Source organism: Periplaneta americana, chromosome 17 (genome assembly GCF_040183065.1).
Source record: "Periplaneta americana isolate PAMFEO1 chromosome 17, P.americana_PAMFEO1_priV1, whole genome shotgun sequence".
In the NCBI taxonomy this organism is placed as follows: Eukaryota; Metazoa; Arthropoda; class Insecta; order Blattodea; family Blattidae; genus Periplaneta; species Periplaneta americana.
The window spans coordinates 10,955,259-10,968,469 of NC_091133.1; the positions used below are offsets into that span (position 1 = coordinate 10,955,259).

A 13,211-nucleotide genomic window follows, 5' to 3' on the forward strand; every position below is an offset into this window, starting at 1 on the left:
TTCAATCACTGCCACCTGAATACTACGTTTCAATTGCAGCGAATACGAATTACAGCAAGAAAAAACCCCACGCCAAGTAACTACGATAAAGAAATCATAGTAAGTAATGGTGCAACAGATTTCCTCCTTAAACGTGTTAATGATACAACTACGGTTAGCTATTAAAGGATTTTGAACGAGATTCAAGCAACCGGGCAATAATGATGTTGACGGGGATTCGTCTTCTGGGCCAGTTTTTTCACTCAATCACGTTGGGGTAGTGTAAGAATCAAGTTTGTTTTCTGTGATCTGTGAGTGAAAGATTTTGTGTTTCTTAAATGGAAAATGAAGAACAAGGTTGGTAGATAATTATTACATAAGTTGGTCAATGTAGAATATCCACCACCCACTGAGCGTTGAGCGATTTCCGCCGATTTTGGAATAGACACCGACGCACTTAGGTTAGGTTAGTTTGGGCTTTTATTATCCCGTCAAGATGAAGGTGAAAGCGATTGAGTGTGATTTTTTGGGTTAAACGAGGATTGAGCGTATTGTCTTGCTGTACTTTTAGCCATTTTACATGTTATACCAACATTACTTACGAGACATTACGAACGTTCCGCGCTAGTTTGCAATGTTCCAGCGGGATGGTTGAGCGGGTATTTAAAATGTATATATTCATAGCGTTGCTTACGAGATTATACAAGCTGGCGCATAGAGCTTGAAAAACGAGTCTGAAGTGGTTCCCTCGTAATGCCAATTCCGCCGCTCGGAGCGCTGTTCTGCCCTATATATTCATAGCAGAACACTTAAAAGACATTGACATTTGAGACATTTAAAGGACTCATCATTGCTTATTAAATGCTTCGTACAATATTTTATGGACAATAGACGTAATTTGCAAACTTCTACTCCTCAATTATATTACAATAAAAGGCTGTCATTCTTGATATTAAAACATATTACATATAAACTGAGGGACTGTCTGCTCTGTACTTCAGTTCATACACCAAACATTTCCGGAAATAAATTAACTTGACATCTTACATATACGCACTATAGCCTACCCTTTTCACCTAATATTATTAATATTGTTATTAAATAAGATATTGTAACTAATTAAGGTACTGCATTATCTTTAATTTCCTTGAATTCACAATTACGCATTTGCAAGAAGGCCTAACTTTTCCCTCTCTTTAAAAAAAAAAATACGGACGTCACAATAACTGAGAAGTATAATTATTGCGCGATTTTTTCTTGCAGTGGTGAAAACATTTCTATAGGCCTACTGATTAATCTATTGAGCATAGTAATAGTAAACGCTGTAGTATTTTAGTGCGTGTACGCTTATTTAGCTCTTGTAAAACGAAATTTTCACTTTCACTTTCAACGGAACACTCACTTATATTCAGTTCTTGTATCTTGCAGTAAATTATCCATTTGTGATCATCTTTCCAATATAACCTCCCATTGAAACGACCACTTAAAATCATGAGCTAGAATTTATTATTTTAAAAACATTTCCACGTACATACTGTTATAATTGTTATGAACCACAATACAAAAGACAACACTGTGAAATTGGATTAATTTACCAAGATCAACATCAATACCGGTAGTATAAAATCACATATAGGCCTAGGCTATATTATTTCATTACTTTATGGTATTAATTAGAAGGATTAATTTTGAAGAATTTACAAATATGCTGAAATAATTTATGACACCTCTTATAGAAATGTAAAAATATGTATGTACATTTTGAAACAATGGGTATAGCACCACTTGAAAATGTTGAGCATTTTAACAGTAACTTGTAAATTGTTCCATCACGTTGTCTATAGTGTTCATTTATTGTAGCACTTTTAGAACGAACGTGGTTCACATACATAAGAAGAAATGACAATGGAATGAGTCGAACACATACAGTTTTCTTTAATTTTTAGCAAATTATGAAGTTGAATATATACTGTTACTTCATATCCTAACATAAGTAGAGTTGCCACCATAGATGTAACACTTGAAATGAATATAAAATAAATTAATGTATTGGTAATGGTACAAGAATAAAAAGAAATTAGGCTAGACATAACCTCACAAAATTACAAACACATGCTAAAAAAAAAAAAAAAAAAAACTTTACGTATCCGTATATAATAAAACTAGATATTCCAGATATAATTTGTTTCACACGATAACCACCTCAGCCTATTTCGGCAGCAGCCATTATTAGTTAGGCCTACAGTTTGAGGTGCATTACCTAATCTCATACTAACCTTATTAAGTTCTCTAACGTAATTCACTGATAATTACGTAACAATACACAGGTCTAAAATACAGACAAATACACATTAATTATCTAATAAGTACAGCATGAAGATAATTCATTACTTTTGTCGGTATTTTCTAAAAGAGAAAGGGAAAACAGTAACAACATTATCTTCAATGTTTACATCACGTCATTCACATTTTCATTAGGCCTATGTCAGTAATGCTTGGTAAGTGAAACAATGCATGAAATTATTTTACATTTCGGATCACATCATTCGAGAGTCGGAAAATGCAATTCGCCACTTTTAACATAGCATTGCTTGTTATAGGAGATAACTTTGACATTTACCTTAACCTATAAAGATACGACCTGTTGGTACCGAGTTCTTCACATAGCAAAACACAGACAATTTTCGAATATAACTTAGCTGAACAAACTTCAAATAACACTGTAATATGCTTGGCATATTTATAATATTCGTACTCAATCAGTAATGCACAATTAATCGAACTATTTTCACGATGCACAGTGCTTTGTAATGGTACTATTCATCATTTCATAGGGCAGAGAGGCGAACCTAGCGGCAGAAATTGTCATGACTCACAGAGACCTACTCTCGATCGTGCTATGCGCCAGCTTGTGTAATCCCGTAAGCAACGATTCATAGCTATCGATATAACATAACGAATGTTTCGCGCTAGTTTCTAATGTTCGAGCGGGAATTCGTAGTTGTGGAAATGACTGCAAGAGGTGATCGCATTAATATTAGAAAGCTGACCATTATTAATAGTGAAAATGAAGCGCAACGGTGGTGCCGGGAGAAAGGACTGCTTCCCGCAAATATGGAGTGTCCACTTTGTGGGGAGTTTTCGTACTCCCAAACAATAATGGAGTGCGATGAGGGGAATGTACCAGATGTAGCGGAGTCAACGATCGCTGATTGGTTTTCATACTTGAGGGAAGTGTGTAGAGGTAAGAAAATGAACTGTTATGGCAGATTGGGTTAATTTAGGATTTTACTGACAGGTTAGGTTAGTTTAGGATTTTACTGACAGGTTAGATTAGGATAGATAAGGTTAGTGTAGGGTTTTAGTGACAGGTTAGGTTAGCTTAGGTTTTTATGATGCGTTACGTAATTATTTGTGACAGGTTAGGTTAGTTTAAGATTTTAGTGACAGGTTAGGTTAGTTTAGAATTTTAGTGATAGGTTAGGTTAGTTTAGGATTTTAGTGACAGATTAGATTAGTTTAGACTTTCATAATGCGTTGCATAATTATCTGTGACAGGTTAGGTTAGTTTAGGGTTTTGGTTAGGTTAAGTTAGTTTAGGGTTTTGGTTAGGTTGGGTTAGTTTTGGGTTTTGGTTAGGTTAGGAACAGGACACATTATTTTCACAAACAAGGTAAAAGAGTACTTTTCCATCTGTGGATAAATTGTCAAATACCTCTGTGTAATGCTTTAACTTTACACAGAGTGAGATTTTTTCCTTCGGCATCTTTTAGTATAACATTTAACTTGAAATTAGAAAAGAATTAAATGCTGAGGTCACAGAACACGAAGTTATTGTTCAATCTACACACGCCAGCTAACTGCGACTAATTAACGCTTCACTCAGTGAGATGGCATGGCTTGGACACACAGTGGCAAGGTGTGTGCCACGTGACCGACGGACGGGCAAAGAGATTCAAGACAGAAAACCTTTTTGACATTTTCGCGCAAGATCACACACTTGTAGTATATACAGGCATGTTATAAAATGAATGAAATTGGAAGTAAGCGTGGAAATATTGATATGTAAAAATATGTACTTAAGAGCAAAATATGTAAAAATACGTACTTTCAAATTTACGTTTTTTAGGCTCTAATTGCCATGAAACTCCAACATATCACAAATCTGGTATCTTAATGTTAATAAAAAAAAATTTAATTACATAATTATCTGGGACCTGCTCATAACAAATGTTCAAAATGCTCTCCTCTTGCTTCCACACACTCATGCACTTGTCGGATCATGGGCTCCTTGGCAACATATAGCCATCTAGGAATCAATGGGTGCATCACCAGACTTGTGTCGAGAACATCATTCGTTTATCTAACAAAATGAACGGTTACAAACTTAAGTTGTTGGATTGTACCTCGAAACTCGTTCAATGTAAACTTTCATTGTTATGAGTTTCAGAATGCATTGAAGTTGCAGCACTTGCTACCAAGCTGACAAGATCTAACAGATGTTTCATTATGTTCTTTCATAAATAACTAAACAACTAAGGATTTTCGGACTTATGTTTGATGAACTTTTTTTCTTGTTTTGGTGTGAGGAACATGCCCCCAAGGTTTGTCAATGTATTTCTGAAACACGGTATATAAAAGAGCACGACATATAATTGCATGAGATTAAAATGTGTATGATATCATAGACCTTTCACGTTATAGGTGAAACACCATAAAGCGGCAAAACATTTCCAATGTACCAGCTGCATATTAGTTAATTCATTGGAAATGGTTACTCCGAAAGTACGTCGTTACTGTATTACTCAATTATTTTTGGTACAAATAATATTTCTTTATGTATATATTTATTTATTCGCCCTAAGTTATTTTAAGTGGCATAGTCTTTGTATGTAAGTACTTACTGTACGTGGTATTCTGAAACTCAAATAAAATAAATTTCGTGTTCCGTAACAAAGTCAGTACATCAATATTCTGAATCTTAATCAATATCCACTTATCTTCGTACAAATTAATGTCGAAAATGTACACGTGACAGCGATACCAAACCACTATAATGTCAAACTTTGTACTCTATTTTGCCTCTGCTCAGCGTTGCCAAATGTACATGTAGATAACAGATGATGGTGACGTCACAGGTACCCAGGTGGTAGGCAGGTACCAGGTAGGCGTGTGAGGTAGGTAGGTGGGCGTGATAGGTGGGTAGGTCACATGGGAGACGTGGTGTGTTTTGATTGGATGTTGGGTGGGATGGGGGCAGGGCGGGGACGGGTTTTTTATTTTTGTGGGTGGGATGGGGTTAAGAGTTCTTTGTAATCATCTCGCAGTAGGGGGTTTCTCTGTGGGCATCTGGCAGGGAGGTAATAATTTTTTGTGGTCATCTGTGTAGTAGGGGGTGTTGTCTTCTGCGCAGTACGGGATTCTGTGATTGTTTCTCTGTAGGGGCATTTTGAATTAATTTGTTGATGACGTAATGGGAGGTATTGATTGATGCATGGGACATGTTTGAATTTGTTTTGTGGTCATCTCTGTGGGAGGTTGTGTATGCGGAGGTGTTGTGTGGTGCGCAGTAGAGGGTGTGTTTATTTGTTGTTGCGCAGTATGGGGGTTCTGTGGTTAATTGTTTCTCTTTTGGGGAGCATTTTGAATTAATTTCGTATTATCTCTGTGTGGGGTAATGATTGATGAGACATGTTGAGACATCTTTGAATTTGTTGTGTGGTCATCTCTGTGGGAGTTTGTGTGTGCGTAATAATATTGTATTTTTGGTAATGCATTATGATGTGCTGCTCGCTCGCGCGTCCATCTGGCACGCGACCTGTAACTTTAAGCGAGTTGATGTCCCAGACATGTGTTTTGATTCATGACGTAATAATTGTGGGAGATGTATTTTTGGTAGAAGACTGCGTGCGTGTCTGCCACGCGTCGGCAACCTAGAACTTTAAGTGAGTTCACAGCTGGTCGACAGATGCTCCCACGCAAAGCTTGTAGTCCTGCGTAAAGATATCGATTGAAGACATAAAAATTTATAGAATCTTTCTTTTCTTGTTTTATTACTTTGCATTGGTATAAAAGCTGAGAATATAAAACATAATTGAGAGTCATGGATAGCGCAGCCAGGGGAAACGTTGTGGTGCCAGCCGTCAATAGTCCACTAATATTGAAAAAGGAAAGATATAAAGTACCGTTTAAGATAACATATGCATATTTTCCAGATTCTAAAGCTAAATGGCTGGATAAACTGTATCAGATAACGCGGAAATACAATATAATAAACTCTGAGAAAATACACACTGAGGTGGTGAGAAAATTTTATGGTCAAAATCAGTTCCATATGGATTGGTGACCAGTGTTGTGCCATGTGGCAACTCAGGATTACTTTTTATAAATTCACTTTCGACACATGAAGACACATATCACCACAATACCTGTTTGGGTAATGTAGAGCACCGCATTGACTGCACCGATCACAAAGAGGCAAGTTTACACATGTGGCAGGAACTGTGTGATACTAGTTGCTCCAATTACAAAGAAGTGAGTACAGTTGGTTATTTCTTTAATTATGATAAAATATTATATACATAATGGTGATATTTATTTTGATTTTATGGAGAAATCGGAAAGTGTAGTCAAAGCACCAAAGAAAACATTTTCTCGAGAGAGATATAGTGAAATTTGTCCCAACTATAAACCGGTAAGTGTATTTTTTTGCATATGAAGCATGACTGTATTTGTGATACAATATGTCTGCATTTGTTACTGTTTTGTTCAACAGAAACCGGAAATAGTCGTTGAGGAGGAGGGCAAAAAACGGAAAAATAGATTTTGGCTGGGGAAATGCATCACAACATGCCCCAATTATAAAGTGGTGAGTCTATGTTTTGAGATTTGATATCCAATGATGATTATGTAGAGCGTATGCATGACCAACTTACATTATTGTTTTCAACAGAGAACTAAAAGAGGAGGAAAAAGGAAACGTGAAGCATTGAAGGAGGAGGTTACTGATGTGGAAGACATTGTGTAGCAATTGACTGCATAAAGAAAAAATGGAGAAATGCGACATTTGTGACAAAAGATTTTCACATAAATGGAAATTGAGAGCTCATGTGAAGGATAACCACAATGCAATAGGGCACAAATGTAATATTTGTGCAAAAGATTATTCATCCAAAAAGAGTTTAGAAAGACACAAAAAAGAATTTCACAACATCCAGTCAGATTTCATTGTAAATTATGTGGAACTATTGGCAAAGTGGAAAGATATAATATATGGTTCAACGCATAAAAAATCATAATATGGTGAGTATGTGAACATAAGCATGTATGGAGCTTTTTTTAAGTATTTATGAAAATATTAATGATTGATTTTGTATCAGGTTACAGATGTCAAAGAGGCTTATGAGAAATTGTACGGGGATGTGTCTGAGATAAACAATGTGGAGGCTGATGCTATGCCAACATCCAAGGTGGATACATCATCTATCTCCAGGGCGTCTATCTCTACAACATCCTGGGTGGTTGAACATCTACTCCCATGACGGATACACCATCTACCACAGGGATGGTTGCATCATCTACCACCACAATGGGTTCAAGTAAAGTATGTTCCGGATCTGTGTTCTCGTTATTGGATAGAGCATTCAAAAACCATTTGAAGACTTATATTGCTTTAAATTTAACAAATCATGAGAGTGAATTGAAAGATATTTTAGAATGTGTCACTGATGAAATGGAAGACATTCTAAAGATAAATTTAAGTGAGCACTCTGCTTTAACATTTAACATATTTGTTGAATGTATGTTTGTCAATGTTCACAACCAAACAGTATTTCATAATTTTATATCAGTATTCAGATATCAGGGAGTTTGTGAATAAACAAAAGGAAAATATTCTGAAAGAGTTTGAAGAATGTAGTATGAAGGGGTTGGTTTTGTTTTATGTCAAATTGCATAAATTAGAATTGCGAGTAAATTAATATACACCATTGATGGGTTGGAGTGTATATTTAGAACTTCCTCGCAGTTATAAGAACACAAAATCTCTAGTAAACATTGCCAACAGCGATATCTATTGTTTTAAGTATTGTGTATTATCGAAATTTCTCGATACAGACAAGGACCTCATGTTTAGCTACGAGAATAGACAGGATTTGGAATGTAAATGTGATTAGTGTATTGACTTCCCTGTTGGAATTAAAAGGGCATTGCAATATTTGAAAAACGCAATGACATTTCTATTAATGTGTTTGCACTTGATGAGAATGATGATGTGTTTCCTCTGAGAATGTGAGAAAAAAAATTACCAGATCATAGGAATTTGTTATATATTAACAATGAAAATTTCTCTTGTATAACAAATTTCAGTGCTCTCTTAAAACCTCATCTGACAGCTGCTATCAAAAGTCAAATTGCCGTTTGTAAACGGTGTTTTGATATTTTCGGAATAATGTGTTTAAGTCATGTGCGGAACAATTGAAGGAACATGAGAGCGTATGTTCACAATTTAGCGCTGTTAGATCAGTATTTCGAAATAAAGGTTATCTGTCTTTTGATAATTCAGAGTTATTGCAAAAGGTGAGATTTGTGATTTACGCGGATTTTGAGTGTCTGCTAGAACCCTTGAGAATTATCATGGGAATCCGAACTCTAGTCACACATTGCAATATCAGAAACATATACCGTTTAGTTATTGTTATGTTCTTAAGGATAGTCAGGATACTTACACAGTATGAAATTATACAGGAGATGTGATGCAGCGAAGCATTTCGTCCAAGACATGGTAATGGAAGCGAAAGAAATTGAGCAAATATTATTTTAGGATATCAAAGAAATGATTCCATTAACCATTGAAGCAAGTATCGCATACTCGAATGGTCACATTTGTAAATTGGAAATTTTACAGATGATAATTATAAAGTTCGAGATCACGATCATTTGACGGGGAAATTTCACGGTGCTGCTCACAGTGGGTGTAATTTGAGGTATCAGCATCAACACTTTATTCCTATTGTATTGCATAATTTGTCATCATATGATGGACATTTTATTGTTAGGGACTTGGGTTATGATGACAACCCCATTCAAGTTTTACCAAACACGCAGGAAAGTACATCAGTTTTGTTAAAAGAGTTCCTAGCACGTACAGAAGAAATCGTTATGTGCAAATGGGATTTCTTGATTCTGTCCGGTTTATGCCCTCCAGTTAAGCACAATTAGCAGACACTCTACCAAATTATAAGTTTTCAGAAACGAAAAAAATGTTCAAAGACAAATTTGAACTTTTTTCTCGCAAGGGTGTCTTTCCATATGATTCTTTGACATCAGATAGACTAGAGGATAATTGTCTGCCATCGAAAGATAAATTTTTCAACAAATTAAATAAAGAGAATATTACCGATGAGGACTATAATAATGCAAAATGCGTGTGGAAAACATTTAATATTCAGACGCTGGGGGAGTATTCAGATATATACTTAAAATCCGACACACTTATCTTAACAGATGTGTTTGAAAATATGTTTCAAAGCATATGATTTAGATTGTATGTATTAATATACAGTACCAGGACTTGCATATTCGGCAATGTTGAAATTAACAGACGTTGAATTGCAATTGATTAAGGACATGACAATGCTACTACTTTTTGAACAAGGGATCCGTGGTGGAATATGTCAATGTGTGACTCTCACGCAGTTGCTAACGGTTCTAAAAGCGAGAATTTCGATGATTCAAAATCCCCATCTGCGATATACTATGCTGATGCGAATAATTTGTATGGATACGCAATGTCGCAAAAACTACTACACGGAGTTTGCAATTCATTTTGAATAATTTATCAGATAAGTCTATGATATGCAATACAATGATTTGATGTTTTCAGTCAATGACTTTACTTCATATGTATGTAAGGTGTAAGCCCTTATATTACATGATTTATTTTAGTATAAACGTTTTCATCATTCCAGACGACATCATCAGATACATATTTATGTTACAATATAATAATTTCTTACTTTTAAATGCATGTGTCCTTATTACCAACAATTAAAACCCTGATGCAATGAGCATAGATGAGCATAAAATATATTAAAATCAACATAATTTAGGAATTGAATTTGGGAATATCAATAGTCACTTATTTTACGTGCATATGCCCTTATTGTCGACTGGTTAAAATCTTATTATATAATTACAAATACATATAAAATATAAAATTTGCAAGTCTTCACAATTTAAGAATCTTAAATCTGAAAGGAATCATATGAAGTATTGTGTAAAGACATGCTTACAATTATAACTCTTTGTTCATTCAACTTGCTTACAATCCATATTTTTTAACCTATTAGACGCCTTTCATTGTGAATGTATTGAAATGTCATTCAAATTGATAATGTTGATGTATATACAATAAAACACAGGTGTTAGATTCATACATTGTGGCTTTTAAGCCATCGACGTTGATAATGTTGGAATTGCAATGAGCAAAATATTTCTATGATGAAAGGTAGTCCTCTAATATTAATTGATGATGCGGAACTGTACGTACAATTGTAACTGATGATGGTCTTCAATGTATGAAGAAATTAATAATGTTATATACTTCAAATTGAAATAAATATTATTAGAATTTCTTTGCAAATCTAGTCTTTCAGGTGAAGCTTCCTGTAAAGCAGATTTGAATAATTTCAAGGGAAAAATTGTTCCGGAGCCTGGTATCGATCCCGGGACCTCTGGTTGAATGTACCAGCGCTCTCCCAACTGAGCTATCTGGGAACTCCACCCGACACCGTCTCAACTTTTCCCTTTATATCCACACAACTCGCATGGGCTCACGAAATGCCAGAGACCCACATCGAGTGCACACAAACTGTGTGACTTGGAATTGTGGTTTTCTGTTAACGTACACAGTGACGTATGTATTATGCAAATCTAGTCTTTCAGGTGAAGCTTCCTGTAAAGCAGATTTGAATAATTTCAAGGGAAGAATTCACGTCACTGTGTACGTTAACAGAAAACCACAATTCCAAGTCACACAGAGTTTGGGTGCACTCGATGTGGGTCTCTGGCATTTCATCAGCCCACGCGAGTTGTGTGGATATAAAGGGAAAAGTTGAGACGGTGTCAGGTGGAGTTCCCGGGTAGCTCAGTTGGGAGAGCACTGGTATGTTCAACCAGAATTTCTTTGATTTCAAATTATCTGTTTATTAAAGATGATTAAGATCAAAGTATTGTGTCTAAAACAAGTTGAAGAATAAATATTAAAGTAGATATATCATAAAGTTGACGAATTGATTATAAATTAATATAAAGAAAATATTAAGATTTTGAAAAATGAATTTGTTTGTGTAACATGTGTTACGTACATAGAAACTTACGTGATTTTTATTAGAGGAAGATGTCCAAATTCTATAGACGACGTGGAATGTTATTGTAAGCTAAGTTGCGGCGTTGTAATTTTGGCTGAAATGAGATGAAATAATAATTAATGAACTATTAAAATCCTCAATAAAATGTGTTTTGTGATATTAACCGATAGATTATGAATTTTAATATTGTTGGATAACATAGACAGTTTCGAAAATTGTTAAATTGGGTAATTGAGCTGGTTTTCAATATAATGAATGATGTGAGTGTATTGATGGACAAGATCGGAAAACAGTATTTGCAGTAGTTATTAGTTGTTACGCAAAAACAAAGCTTTTATTTGAACTATGTTGTATGGAGTAGAGCCAGTTTAAGAGACAAAGTATATGATACTTACATAGGTATGCGATTGTATGTTAGATGTTGACTGTGCACACACTGTGTGAAGGCTGTGTATTACATGGTTTGCAGAGGTTGTGGGAAGTGCGCGTATGAATACATAACATGTCACGTGTTGTACAGAGCGTTCTGTAAGTTAGGTAAATTTTCATTTATCAAAGATTTTTCTCTTTTATAGTATTTTGAAATATAAAATTCTTCGCCCGTATTTATGTGCTTATTTTCATTACATGGTTTGATTATTGTTAAAGTATCATTCATTAAACGAAGTTCATGTCTGTTTTGGATAAGGTGGGAAGCATATTTAGATTTTGTCCTGTTGAATGTAACATCAGAAATATATTCTTTATATCGTGTTCTGAAGTTTCGTTTGGTTTGCCCAATGTATTTAGCATTACAGGTTTTGCAATTTAACATGTATATCCCTTTCTTATTGTTTTTATCGAAATGATGTAGATAATTATTGATGTTATTATTAATTTTGTTAATAGTTTTATACGCTATTTTTATCTTTTACTTTTGAAAAATGTTTGCTAGCTTATTGGAAATTATTTTATTGTAATGTTAATGTTGACAATGTTTTAGTGTTTTCTTTCACAGATTTTGATAATGTAGACGAGTTTTTTCTTTTATATTCATTTTCTTTTTTAAGGATTAGTTTTTTAATTATTGTTCTGTTGTAACCATTCTCATGTGCAATATCAATAATGTTCTGCATCTCTTTTTTATATTTTGTACTGGATATGGGAATTTGTAATGCTCTGTTTATTAAATAATGGAACATACTCAGTTTATGCGATGGAGGGTGCTCCGAAGTTGCTGGTACTGTATGATTTGTATGAGTTGGTTTCCTATAATTGTCAAAGGACAACTTGCTTTTTTGTTTTGTTATTTTTATATCTAAAAAAAAAAAGATAGATTTATTTATATCCAGTTCAGTTGTGAATTTAATCGTGTACAATGGAATCACTATTCAATTTGCTACAATTTGCATACACCTTACGTACATATGAAGTTAAGTCATTGACTGAAAACATCAAATCATTGTATTGTATATCATAGACTTATCTGATAAATTATTCAAAATGAATTGCAAACTTCCACAAGCCAGTCAGGCAAAAATTTATATGCATTATCTTAAAATCAAAATAAAACTACACAACACGAAAGCTAATATTTGATTTAATCAGAAGTGCCTTAAACAAAATACAATACCTAATTACGCAAAAATGAAGATAAAGAATAAATATTTTGCAGAAAATTAACAAAATCAAAAGCCGAGTTAAATTGGGTAAAGAATGAGATAAAAATTTCTCTATAGGAAAAAAGATCACATCAACACAAAACTATATGAAATGCATCTATCAGCAGGCAAAACATTTGGAAATATTTGGTCAGTTTCAAATACTATGACTAATAATAAAATAAAACAATTGATGGACAAAAAATATAACAACCTACAAAAC

The 13,211-nt window shown here is 34.4% G+C and overlaps 1 long non-coding RNA gene across 1 annotated transcript; it reads left to right on the plus strand.

Moving 5' to 3' along the window:
* The first annotated feature begins 4,141 nt into the window (after positions 1–4,141).
* LOC138693021 (uncharacterized) lies at positions 4,142–10,819 on the plus strand. Its single transcript, XR_011330210.1, has 3 exons — positions 4,142–6,847; positions 6,932–7,281; positions 7,359–10,819. It is a non-coding gene; the product is annotated as an uncharacterized lncRNA (long non-coding RNA).
* Positions 10,820–13,211: the final 2,392 nt, after the last annotated feature.